The 13900-nt window shown below is 43.1% G+C and overlaps 1 protein-coding gene across 1 annotated transcript in view; it reads left to right on the forward strand.

The window, feature by feature from the left end:
• The first annotated feature begins 2190 nt into the window (after positions 1–2190).
• The window catches only part of Resf1 (retroelement silencing factor 1), a 32271-nt gene continuing 20561 nt past the window's right edge, over positions 2191–13900 (forward strand). The window contains exons 1-2 of the mRNA XM_008827011.3: positions 2191–2500; positions 4060–4149. The gene's annotated coding sequence lies outside the window, so the exon portion shown is untranslated. The remainder of the gene's footprint in view (positions 2501–4059; positions 4150–13900) is intronic.

Here is a 13900-nt window from a genome sequence, read left to right on the forward strand (position 1 = left end):
AGGAAAGAGTGTAGCACACCTGAAATAAATCTCTTTCCTTCTCTAGACTTACCTGTCTGTCTGTTTGAGGCATTTGCAGATCATAGACTACAACACTACCTTTGGCCTAGCCAGATGTGTAACAGCTGAACATCTGGAACTAGCGCCCAGGGAGGAGTAGCCTTTGTCTTCTAGTCTATGTCATACCCCAGGTATACATCTGTACTGGAGAAGGCAGAAAATACATGGAGACCTTATTTAAAAAAAGAGAGTAGCAATCTCAGCTGTCCTCATCCTTCTTATGGGGACCAGGATCATAGGCTCTGCTGCTTTGGGAGCATCAGCACTAGCTATTAGAGACAAAAATTTCAAGACTTTGAGTAAAAAAGTAGATCGAGATATACACCTCAAAGACACTATAGGACAGCTTGAGAAACAGGTAGATCCCCTAGCAGAAATGGTTTTGTAAAACCACTTTGTATTCCTGAAGGAAGGAGGTCTATGTGCAGCCCTAAAAGAAAAATGTTGTTTCTATGCTAACAATTCAGGAGTTATAGGAGAGATCCTGAACTTGGTCCAACAGAATTAGATCAAAGGGCTAAGGAATGGATTGAATCTTTCAACTGGTAAATCTTTTAATCTTTTCTCCTGGTCCCCATGGCTTACCATCTTTCTAACCACCATAGCAGGACCCTCCTTCTATTGCTCATTGGCGTCTCTGTAGGTTCTTGCATAATAAATCGGATGCTATCGTACAACAGAGAAAAAATTAGCTCCATTAAAGTATTAGCCTTGCGACCACAGTACCAATGTGCAGTCCAATGTGAATTGATGATTTGATTCACATGATCCAGAACCAGCCGGCAATGTAATGACTAGAGCACTCCATTTTGTACAAAGTAGCCCTTTCTACTTTGTACAAAGTAGCCTTTTCTAAGTTGACCTTAGAACTTAGAAACCAGCTCAAGGTCTGACCTTATTTCTAGTAAGTTACTTCCACCTTAGAAGGATGTTTTCCTTTTAAAAAATAGCGGACCACAGAGAAGAATGTTGCCACCTTGTTTTTTTTTTTTTTTTTTTTTTTGGTGTTTTTGAGACAGGGTCTCCCTGTAACCCCAGATGTCCTGGAACTCACTATGTCGAAGAGGCTGGCCTTGAATTCACAGAGGTCTGCCTGCCTCTAGTGCTGGGACTAAAGGCGTGTACCACCACGCCCAGCGATATTCTGTTTTTGTTAACAAGTATGCTGAAATAGCAATGATTCCAAAAGCCCCTTCCCCTTTTCCCAGAAATATGTAGCTGCATCCCATCTGCTTGCTACAAAGTTAAAGAATGCTGTGGTATGACTACTCATTTTGGCTTCTGTAACTTGCTTATCCTGCTGACTTAGGGGAGCCCTGGCCTTACCCAGGACCACCGTGTTATTACCCCCATGTGTGCAGAAATTCTTGTGGTTTTTCACCTTTATAAGCTGGTTCCCTTCTCTCCTTAGCTAATTAAAATTTGAATTGGGTCTGCTGGTCTTTTCCGGGTGCTCGCGAACTCCGTAACACAGCTTTATTTATTAATTTGGCTAATTTGACCTAAATTGAGTCTCTGGTCTCCCTGGTGGTCCCAAACGCCGTGACACTCTTAACCACTAAGCCATCTCTCCAGCCTGTTCCTCGTTTTCATGTGTGAACAATAAACGGTGCATTAGAAAGAAACAACTGATTGTCTTTCTGTGATCCTCAGTTCAATTCGAGACACATTCCTTAGGCAAGATTCCACTACTTCCTCCGATAAAGATCCTACATTTTTCTTTTCTTTGAAGGATTCCCTCTGCCTCAGCATCCTAACAGACAAAACAAAAATACACTCATCCTCTACGGAACTTCAGGGTGCACTTTCTTCCTCGTACTTTATAGATATTGCCATTCATTGCCCAGATCATTGCTCTGAGACCAGCAGCGGTTTCTCTTCACAGAATTGCAACTTGGCTGAAACGCAAAGGTGCAGCCCCACCTAGGCGGAGTCCCGGATTTTGCTGCCAGCCTGCTGCTGCTTTTTAACTCAAGAAGCCCTCCAGGTGATTCAGATGCAAATTCCAGGTGGGGAAGCCGGCTGCGGTCCCAGGAAGGCGCATCTGCCCGGCACTAGGACCGCGAGAGCGGCGGCGCGCCTGTGGGGCGGAGCGCGGAGCGGGAGCCCGCCCCGCCCGGACGACGCCACTAAAGCTCGTCGGCCAGTGCAGCAGCGAGGCCTTCGCAACGGTGAGAGAGTCTGGCCGACGCGCTGCGCCTGCGGGGTGCGCGGGGTCCCCAGGCGCTGGCTTTTGTTGTGTGCGCGGCCCGGGAGCTCGGCCTCGGTCCCCGCCGCCCCGCCCCGGCTCCTCGGCCGCGGGGCTCCGGGGCCGCCCCTGCTCCCTGGGCTCCGGTCGCCCGTCCTGCCCATCCGGCCCGCCCTGGCCGCCGGGCGCCGCCTGCGTCTTTGCTGACCGCTGGGGCGCGGCGTGCGCGCGGTGGTTCGCCGGCCTACGGAGGTGAGTGTCAGGCGACTGCTCGCGTTCCTCCCTTCGCGGAAGGAGAAGCTTTGTTTTGCTCTGCGGGTTTTTTCGGAACCCTCCGCCCCCACACGACCCGCCCTAAGCGCCCAGGCCTTGGTGCGCCCTTTCCCCGGAGCATCTCCAAAGCAATTTACGTTGCAGCACTCGGAGAGCGTTCCTGGAAAATGGGAAAGCAGGTTAACTGTGGGAGCTTGGCGTGCGTTCTAATAGGCCGGTTGCAGAGCTCGCGTGGGGATTTAAATTGCTGAATGCTGCGATCGCGGGAAATGTTAAGTTTTGTTCCTTGTTAATATGCAAGTTTGTTAAAGGTCTTCGTTACTGATCCCCTCCAACCCAGCTGGGTTCTCATAGCAATAAAGAAAATTGCTCACAGAGTATTTTTGCTTTGCAATGGTAAGACTGGTGGATTTAACTCGGAATGGAGAGGAAAAGAAATATACCCATGCATTTAATGTTACTTTTTTGTCTGCATAATGGTGTTTTGATTGAATTGATACCTTAGAACACAGTGCTCACCTTATAGTGGTTTTATGACTATTTACTGAAAATTTGTGGTAAAAGCCTACTCTAAAACTAAAAGAACAAAAAAGACCTCAAAGCCATCTTTTTTTCTTTTTCTGTAGCAAGTGTTTGCCTGCATGTATGTAAGTGCACCTGTGTGTGCAGCGCTGGCAGAGGCCAGAAGAGGTCGTCTACTCCTTTGGAACTGGACTTAGGGACAGGTGTGAACTGTGGGTGTTGGGAACTGAACTTGAGGCTTCTGCCGGATCAGCCAGTTCTCCCAACCACTTAACTACCTCCACAGCCCCCTCAAAGCTACCTTGAGAAATGAATACTACAGTTACCTAGTGGAGCATCTGTTTGCAATTACCTTGCTAAGGTCCCGGCAATAAATTCTGCTAAAGAGTCTTTAACCTCTGCACTCAATATTTGCTTCTGCAAACTTGCCTGATCACTTACCTACAGGAGTTTCTCCTTGGTGGTCTTAGGACAAGTAAGCATCCCTGCTGGTAATCACTGTAGATTGTAATTTAAATTCACCAACGTTGTGGCACCTAAGAAATGAAGAGAGGCGTGGCATGGTGGTCCACGCCTTTAATCCCACCTCTCAGGAGGCAGAGTCAGGGGGATCCTTCAATTCAAGGCTGCCTGGTGTATATAGTGAGTTCTGGGCCAGCTGGGGCTACAGAGAGAACCTGTCTCACAAAGACTTTTAAAAAAAAAAATGAGGGGAGGGAACATAAAATTAAGAAATTAAGTAGGGCGCAGCCCAGAGGGTAGAGGTTAGCGCCTCTGGGAGTTCTCAACTTTGGCAGTGGTGTTTGGTTCCTTGCTGACTACAACTATCCTTTACAGGAGGATCTTGAATTCTAACGAAAGGGAATCTTTTGAGATCAGGTCTAGCTTAATAGTTTTATTTTTAGTACATTTAGTAAAAATTTGGTAAACTTAGTATGTTTCGGTGCTGCTTTAAGGAAGACAATTTTGCATGCCCATGCACTTTTTCTTAATTCTAAAAATGTTTCCCTTTCTAGAATCAAAGAAGTGAACACACTCCTTGTGGATGTCACTGATATGATTGGAGAGAAATGAACAATTGTTAAAACATAAAATCGTATTTAAAGGTGAGTCTACCCTGATTTGACCAGGTGACTCTTCACTTTACTGTGGAGTGACCTACAGAATCTGTGGGACACAATGGGTTTTATGACCTCATTTGAGAAGAAATAGTGTTATTGGCATGGTACTGAGAATTTTGCCTTAGCAAAATAGGGGAGAGGTTTTATATTTTGGCAGTGTGGGGTGAGTTCTTTAATGCTTAGCTACACTCATGCCTAGGAAAAGATGGTCTATGTGATGTGGTGAGTTACAGATAACTGAGGCAGAGGCTAGCTCTTATTTTTACTTACTATTATTTTGGACACTTGGGTAGGTGAGAGTGTAACACCATTCTTTAAGAACTGTTATTTTCTGCGTGATCTCTCTTGAGGTTCCATTTCATGAACACAAAGCTTGTTAGGAAACCTGCTGGTGGATCCCTGTAGTCACAATGCTTGGGTTCAGGCTTGATGCCCCCATTTCGCTCCATCACTCACTAATATCCAGTAGAATTAAGGTCTCTGTTTCAGTTTCCTCATCTGTAAAATGGGATAGCAGCAGTGCCTGCCTTATGGAATAACTTATAAGTTTCATACTTAGAACTCTTAAAATAGCTCCTGGCACATGGTAAGTGCTTAATAGATAGGTTTTGTCCTGATAGAAGTATATTTTATAGCCTTAGATATTTTAACACCGTCTCATAGGCAATTCAGTTTGCTAACTTAAATTCAAAATAAATTCACAAACTTCATGTTCATTAAACCCATCACTATGTTCTTTTTATGTTAGAGAATTCCAGTCACTTTTTGTCCCGGCCCGCGGGATCTACAACGGGGTACCTAGAGTGGGGAGTGGGGATTGGATGGGGCAAGAGACACAAGAAATGGAGACAAGACAGGGTTCTGATCAAGTCTCATTTATTGCAGTACAGACATGAGGTTAAATAAAAAATGAGAACAAAGGAGTACAGATTGAGAGTAATCATATCACATAGACCACAGGGGCCCAGATGTACTCTAAGGGAGGAATCTACTGATTAACAGAAAACAGGGAAGTTTACTGAAAAAGAGTACAAGGCCGTGGGCCAAGGCTGCGGGCTCCATCCCGTGCCCGCGGGAGGAGAGTGGACAAAATGAAAAGTTACCAGCTTAGGTCTGTTCAGCAGTTTTAAAAAATGGCTGAGCCTCAGGCTCCCAACAACTTTTGTTTTTTGAACTCTTGTAGACTGGTTTTGAACTTGCTGTATAGCTGAGGAAGACCTTGAACTCCTAATTCTCCTGCCTCTACCTGCTGGGATTATAGACTCCCCCTGCCTGCCTGGGGCTTGTTTGAACTTAAAACTGTCTCTGAATTCCTTGTGGAGAGCAATCTTGCCTCAAAGCTCTGTTCTTCCTGTTACTTATCTGATTTGATCCTCCTTTTGTGTTTGATCAGTGCCTTGGGTGTTAGGAACCTGAATGTTTAGGGAATTGTTGTAACCTTGTTAAGCTATTTTAAAGTGAATTTAGAGACTCTTTGCTTGTCTTAACACTCTTCCCTCTTACATTTGAGGCTAGTCCACTGTGTAAAACAGACCTTAGCCTTCAGTTTGGAGATAGAGAACAGTTTACCCACTATGGCCACAGAAATGATATAAGACTGTTGTGATGATATCTCACCAGAGAAGACTACAAAGACATGGAAAAAAATGCCAAAAGAAAGTCTTTTTATGATTTTTAGCCAGCTGGCAACTACACTGGACATTTGGACCCCAAGTGCAGTCCCAGGCCATCTTTAGGGTAAGCTTTTAAACAGAAAAACTACATCCAGGGGTGAAAAGTTTAAGTTCCCAAGCTTAGGGGTGGAAAGGTGGAAAGCCCCCCTAACAATTTCTGGTCTGTACGACAACAATTACTATTCTGTAATAGCAAGCCAAGTGAAAAACATAGAAGCCATAAATCTGCAGTTAGCAGGAACAACTAGGCACATGCTGAGCTGTTCTCAAGGCAACCAGGGGCCTGCTGACGTGTTCCCACACCCTAGGCCAACTGCCTTCTAGTTTCAGAGGCTAGATTCAACCTAGACTTCAACATGGCATAGCTATGGTCAAGAAGGTGCTTTATCATAAGACCTTGAAGAATTCTAAGTGTTTTGTTGGGAGGCAGCTATGGAATGTTTAAATTCATAGTATGTGAAATGAACATGTAAAGAGTGCTGTTGGAGCTGTCCTAGTGAGGTACTTGTCTCAAGTGAGATTAAAATTATATATTTTTTGCTCATAAGTATAAGCACAAGAATTTAATGACAGTAACTTGAGGTTCCCTTGGGATTATCAAATTACAAGACCTTTTGTAAATATAAAAGTTTTGTGATTAAAATTGTAGTGTGTTAAAAGTGAAATAGAAACCAGGTATGGCGGTACTTGATAATACCAACACTTGGGAAGCAGAGGAAGGAGGATGGAGACTTACCACTACCCCCCTCTCTAGAAAAAACCCACTTTAATTAGACAATACAGTTTCTTTGAAGAAATAAACAGGGCTGGGATCCAGCTGGATTGCCTGAAACTGCTGTTCTGGCCTCAAGCTTTGGAGACTCACCTGGGTCTGAGTCAACACAAATAAATCTCATGATTCTCTACTCAGTTTCTGATACCTGTTCTAACAACTGTGATTCCTGTAACACCAGCAGTGCAGGAAGCCCTGCGTAATAAACAGAAGGCAGTGGTGCGGGCCTGTAATCCAAGGTCTAGGGAAGTAGAGGCCGGAACTAGCAGGAATTTTGAAAGCCCTGATGAAAATTGATTAATTACATATTTAAAGTTTATATCCCTTACCCTTCTGGTTTGGACCAGTCTGGATTCTGAATCTGGAAGCTTTATAGATTTGGCTAGGTTGGCACATGCCTTTTAATCCCAGCAGGTGTAAGGCAGAGGCAGACAGAGCTCTTTGAGTTCAAGGCTAGCCAGGGCTTCATACGAGACCTTGTCTCAAAAAAACCCCCAAATGGGAATGAAGAGATGGCTCAGCAGTTAAGAGCACTGGCTCTTAGAACCCGGGTTTGGTTTGGTTTCTGTCATCTATATGGGAACTCACAACCTTTTGAAACTCAGGTTCTAGGATATCTACCACCCTCTTCTGGCCTCTTAGGGCACTGTATATACATGTAGTACACATACATGCATGTAGGCAAAACACTCCTACGCATAGAATAAAAATAAATACTTGAAATAAAAACCCAAACAAACACTTAAAGACTTGTACACTCTGAGCTCTGCTGTCTTCTGCATTGGGTTCTTAGCCAGTCTTAGACCAAGATACCACAAAGGACGCTAGAGAAAAAAGTTATTTTCATACAAAATTAAACGTATAAGTTGGGAGACAGTTACAAATCAAATACAGGCTGCTTCAAGGGAAGGGATTGGGTTTTTAAAGGGGAACAATGGGACGAGGTACCTTGTTTTTAGCAGTTTTGATTAGCATTGCTAGTTGCACAAGTAGTTTTGAACAGAATGACATTGGTGTAGGAAGTCTTCATAAATTCAGGTTAATGTGATTGGTTGCTGAGGTTTTCAGTAGGCAGTAAGGCTTTAAAAAAAAAAAAAAAAAAACCAAGGTGTATATGTGTATCTCTGCCTACGTGCACTCGAGTGCAGATGCCCTTGTGGTCCGGAAGAGGATGCCCTGGAGCTGAGGTTGCAGGTGGCTGTGAGCATGGATGCTGAGAACTCAGGTCTTCTGCAAGAGTAGTGCTGGCTCTTAACTACTGAGCCTCTCTCCAGGCTCAAACAGGAATTGTCAAACCTATGCAGACCGTATACACAATTTGTACAGAGACGTGTGTTCCCGTTTCACCACGTGGTACCAACGCTTGGATCTGTGATAGTCACTATAGTGAGTCTGAAGTAATGTGATTGTGATTTAAATTTGATTAATGGTGATTAATCATCTTTGGAAAATTATCTATTCAAACTTTTTTTTCTTTTTTGAGACAGGGTCTCCCTGTAGCCCCAGCTGGCCTGGAACTTGCTATGTAGAGCAGACTGGCCTCCATCTCACAGAGGTCCCCCTGCCTCTGCCTTTTGAATGCTGGAATTGAAGGTGTGTGTCACTGTGCCTGACTTCTATTCAGACTTTATATCTGTGTTATCAAATTGGAGCTTTGTGTTGTAGAATGGTCTTTTCCTTTGTTTTTACTGTTGCTTATTAAAGAACATTATTTAAGGGTCTATTTCTGATGTTTGTATTGTAGAATGGTCTTTTCCTTTGTTTTTATTGTTGCTTATTAAAGAACATTATTTAAGGGCCTGTTTCTGATGTTTGTATTGTAGAATGGTCTTTTCCTTTGTTTTTACTGTTGCTTATTAAAGAACATTATTTAAGGGCCTATTTCTGATGTCTCATCCACTACCCAGTGCACATCTTAGGTGAACGGTTGTATTTACTGGAATGTAGTGAGTTTGGATTTGGAAAGTATGAGTCCTCTAACTTTCTGTTGGAGATGGTTTTGGCTTTTCTTAGTTCTCTTCATGTACATATGCATTTTAGGATGAAATTTTAAAGCTGAATGGGATTTGGAGTTCTGTTTTTGTTTTGAGACAGGGTCTTGCTATGCAGTGGGCTCCCTCCTTCCACCTGGGATTACAGGCTTGCACCACTGGAATTATTTTTTTAAGTGCCATTGGTCTGCATCTGAGCTTGGAGAGTATAACCATTTCACAATATTATGTCTTCCAGCCCCTGACATGAGGCTGTTTCCCTTTTTTTAAGGTCTTTATTTCTTTTAGCCATATTCTGCAAGAAATTCAGAGTATAGATTTTTCATTTTTGTTTATTCCAAAGCGTTCTTTTTGATGTTACTATAAATGGAATTGCTTTCTTAGTTTCTGGTTTAATTATATAGCAATAACTGTTGCCTTTTAAAATTTTTGTGACAGTGTGATGTGTAATCCAGATTGTCCTCAAATTCATGAACTTCCTGAGTCAGTCTCCAAAGTGCTAGGATTACATCCATGTGCCACCATATCTGGCTGGTTTTATATATTGATCTTGTGTTCTGTAACCTAGTTGAACTAGCTTTTATTTATTTTTAAGGAAACTTTTAAAATGTTTATTTTTTATATTATGTGTATCAGTGTTTTGTCCGCATGGATGTAAGTGTACCACATGCATGCAGGCATGCAGTGCCTGCAGAGGCCAGAAAAGGGTGTTGGGTTCCCTGGAACTGCAGTTACAGATGGTTGTTAGCCACTCTGAGTGCTGGGAACTGAACTTGGGTTCTCCTCAAGAGCACCCAGTGCTCTTAACTGCTAAGCCATCTCTCCAGCCCCATTTAAACTTTCAAAGAAAGATTTTTATTTGTGAGTATGTATGTGTGAGTGCCTGAATGTGTTTGTGTGCACCATGTGTGTACAGGAGCCTGTGGAGGCCAGAATAGGGTATTACATCCAGTAGAACTGGAGCTACAGGTGGTTCTGAGCCACCATGAAGGTGCTGGGTCCTCTGCAAGGGCAGTAAGTAAGCACTCTTCACCACTGAGCCATCTTTCCAGCTCCCTATTTTTGAGACAAGGTCTTATTTAGCCTAGGCTGGTCTTAAATTCACTGTATAGTCAAGGATAATCCTCCTGCCTCTACTTCCCAAGTGCTAGGATTACAGGCATGTACTACTTCCAAAGTAGTTTTAAATTAAGTTCTTTAAAGTAGGCTTCTTTTGATTTTTCTCTATGTAGGATCATATTATTATTTACAAATAGTTGGCTTTCCTTTATTTCCAATCTCGATGTTTCATTTCATTGTTGTAACTGTGGTGTAAGAAGTAAAACTGGGCATCGTGCTCTGTCTCTTAGTGGGGAACAAGTCTCTTTCAGCATTAGGTATGATATTGGTTGTGAATTTTTTTTGTAGTTGTATAATTAAATGCATACATCTGGGGTCTCCATCTCCTTCCTGACAAATACCCCAATTTCTTTAAGTGTGTGAGTGGTGTGCTTCTTGACACCCCCTCAGGGGATTCACTTGTAAATGCTAATGCTGTATTGTCTGGTCAGCATCTTGGTTGGTGACAGAATGGCCCTTTTTCCCACCACCTGTTGGAGGATCCATTCTCCTAGTCAGTCGTAAGTTGGAAAGGCAGTTGTGATTTTTTTTGTTTTTGAGACAGGGTCTCCCTGCAGCCCTAACTGGTCTGGAACCAGCCATGTAGATCAGGCTGACCTCAATCTCACAAGTCCACCTGCCTTTGCCTTCTGAGTCCTGGGATTAAAGGCATGGACTACCATGCTCAGCTAGTTGTGAATGTTTTAGATAAGCTTTCTTTACATCTATGGAGATCACATGATTTTCATTATCCTTTGAATCTTTTCTTTTCTAGTTTTGGATGTTGAGGCAACCTTAGATTTATGGGATAAGTCTGAGTCATGGCCTAAAACTTTGATTTACATTTGAATTTTGCTTGCTTCTATTAATACTTGAGGGGTTTTAATGTTTGTGTTCATGAGAGATTGTCCAGGTTTTGTATAGGATATTGGCTTCAAAGATTTCAGGTGGTGGTTTCCCTATGTTTTGGAATATCTTGTGTAGTACTGGTTTTGAGCCTGTATTATAGGTTTACTGTAACTCCATTGAAACCATCAAAAACCCAAACATTCCTTTGTGGGTACTTTTTCTGGTAATTGTTATCATTTGAATATTAAGTGTCCTCCATGGGTCCCACAAGTCCCAGCTAGTGGTTGATACTATTTTGGGAGGCACTGGAATCTTTAGGAGGTGGGGCATAGTGGAGGCAGGGACTGTGTCCTTATGTGCTATGTCTTGTCCTGACTATTTCCTACATTCTCTGCTTCCTGGTCAACCTGTGAGAAGTTTGTACTCCAGTTGTTTAATTGCTGTGGATCTCACAAGGATTGCAACCCCAGAAACCATGAGCCAAGGTAAACGTTTCTGTAAGGTAGGGTCTCACTGTAGCCTGGAACTTGCTGTGTAGACCAGGTTGGCCTTGAGCTCACAGACATCTGCCTGCCTCTGCCTCTCTAATGCTGGATTGAACATTTTTATGGATCATTAGGATTTTCTCCTGGGTCCATTTTGGTCATACTGTGTCTTTGGGGGGGATTCTTTTTTTCCAATATTACTGTTCTGTTTGTAGTATTCCTTTGTCTATAAGGTTGATCATAATGTTACTGATTAGAAAGCTACTGCAGTAAGAATTCAGTCTGTCTTGCTGGTTTGGGGCAATTTATATAGGGTAAAGGGTGTTCCCAGACTAGTTGTTTTCACATCCAGATGTGGATGCTGCCCACCTGGTCCTTTATCATAGGTGACTTTCAGTTTTTTGGTTCTTTCAATCATCCCCTGCCTTCCTCCTCCCTTTTTACCCCCTTCTCCACATTCTTTCTCACTGTCTAGCCTTGACTGACCTGGAACTTGGGATCCTCGTGCCTGCTGCTGGGATTACAGATGAGCGGTGCCATCATGCCCAGCTAGGCTCTGCGAATCATCTTTACTGTCTTGTGTGTGGGATGGGGTGAGTGCATACCCAGGTACTACATCAGACATGTGGAGGTCAGAGAATAACTTGTGAGAGTTGATTCCCTTTCCACAATGGGAGTCCCAGAGATTAAACCCAGGTCAGGCTCGGCAGTAAGCACCTTTAGTTACTGAGCCATCTCTTGGGCCCCATTTCTGCAAATCTTAATAAAAATGGAAAAACAAAAAAGGTTAAAAAATGGGGACTGGACAGATGGCTCAGTGATTAAGAGCACTGACTACTCTTTGCAGAGGACCCTGGTTCGATTCCCAGCACCCACATGATGGCTAACAACTGGCTGTAACTCCAGTTCTAGGGGCTCTGATGCCCTCTTCTGGCCTCCTTGGGCATTGCACAACACAAGTATTTAGGTACATGCAGGCAAAACACTCAACACACATAAAATGAAAACATTTTTTAAAGTAAAAATTGAAATTGTGGGGCTGTTTCTGTCTCTCATTAGCTGCATACTACACAGTGGTGGTTGGTAGCTGCTTGGAACCCTTTTGTTGATTGCCAAATCCTTGGTAGCTTAGTAATGAATGGAAATATCTCAGCTCTGCTGCGTGTTGCATTAGTCATGGTTTCCTATGGTCTACTGGTGCCAAGAAAGCAGAAGTACTGTGCATGACTTCTAGATTAGAGCTATGGCTCATCTGAACAGGTGGCTGGGTCTGTCTTATGTACTTTGCTGACAAGAAGGTAGAGTCTGACTTGTGTGACTATTGAGGGTACTTTAAGTCTCTTCCATCATTAAGTCCAACCTTCAGTTTGTAAGATGTAGGTTTGCTGTCAGGCTCACACAAAAAAAAACCTGCTGAAGTTCTTGTAACCAGCTGACAGAATTAGAATAACCAGAGTAGACCATGAATGTGGGGTGCAGTGGCTGTAAATAAAAGGGAAAACAATCCCTTCAGATTTATTTCTCTTGAAACCATTTTGGCTCACTTGACAGGAACTGCTCAGTTCTGCTCAAGGAGCTCTGTCTACCTCAAGAGGCTTGTTCCTCTTAAGAAGTGATACTTAAAACTTTGGTCTTCTAGGAGATGGGTGAGATGGCTTAGCATTAAAAGCATCGGCTGCTCTCACAGAGCACCTGGGTTCAGTTCCCAGGTACCACTTGATAGCTAACAACTATCTAGAGTCTGTAACTCTAGTTCCAGGAGGTCAGAAGCCCATTTCTGACCTGCAGGCATTAAAGGAATGTGGTACACACACACACACACACACACACACACACACACACACACACACACGCACACACACACACACACACACACATATGAGAAAAACATTCATACCCATAAAGTACAAATCAATCAAAGAAATAAAGATTACTTTTTATTTCTAACTCAGTTTCTTTTGGGGGGGGTGTTTGAGACAGGGTCTCCCTGTAGCTCCAGCTGGCCTGAACTCTCTATGTAGACCAGGTTGGCCTCAAACTTACAGAGATCCGCCTGCCTCTGCATCCCCGAGTGCTGGGAATAAAGGTGAGGGCCTCCATACCCAGCTTCTAACTCAGTTTTAAATTACAATAGAATCTGTCTCTTTTTGAGACAGGCTCAAGTAAACTAGGGTGGCCTTGAGCTCAACTGTGTAGCTGAGGATAATGACCTTGAACTTTTGATCATGCCTTCTGCTGGATTTATAGGTGGTAGTTCTGGCAGGTATGTTGCCTCTTAAATTGCGTGTATTTCTCTGCTACATGATACTTATTGTGTATACTTGGAGGTTGTCAAGACTTTCTACCTAGTTAAAACTACCACCTTAGGTGTGGTGCAATCACAGCACTCCAGGGGCTTAGGCAGGAGGATTTTGGTGAGGCCAGCCTGGGCTAAGTGAGACCCTCTCTCAAAAGAACAAATTTTCCACTTCTCTAGTGGATCACATTCCTTGAGGTGCATACCAAAACAAGATTTTGGGCAAAGTTCTAACGAATGAGAGCTGTCTTCCTCTGTATGTGTTCTTTGTAGTGTTTAATTCCAGTGCTAGTATATAATGCCACCATGACTGATGTGACACTGAGTATAACCACACAACCTGTTGCTTATGTCATCTGTTAACTGAAATGTCATATGGTATTTGACTGGCTAATTAATGGACTCTGAGTGAGCCATGCTCCTGAATAGAATTTGTAGTTGGATACATTTAAAAAAAAAAAAAAAAAAAAAAAAAGATGCAGTGACAGGAAGAAAAAAAAAATTTACCCACAATTCTATCACATTTTCTCCCCAACAATCCTGGGTACACTTTCCTTTATGGACATTTCTAC

This window comes from Nannospalax galili, unplaced genomic scaffold (genome assembly GCF_000622305.1).
Source record: "Nannospalax galili isolate Female #2095 unplaced genomic scaffold, S.galili_v1.0 scaffold710, whole genome shotgun sequence".
NCBI classification, from domain to species: Eukaryota; Metazoa; Chordata; class Mammalia; order Rodentia; family Spalacidae; genus Nannospalax; species Nannospalax galili.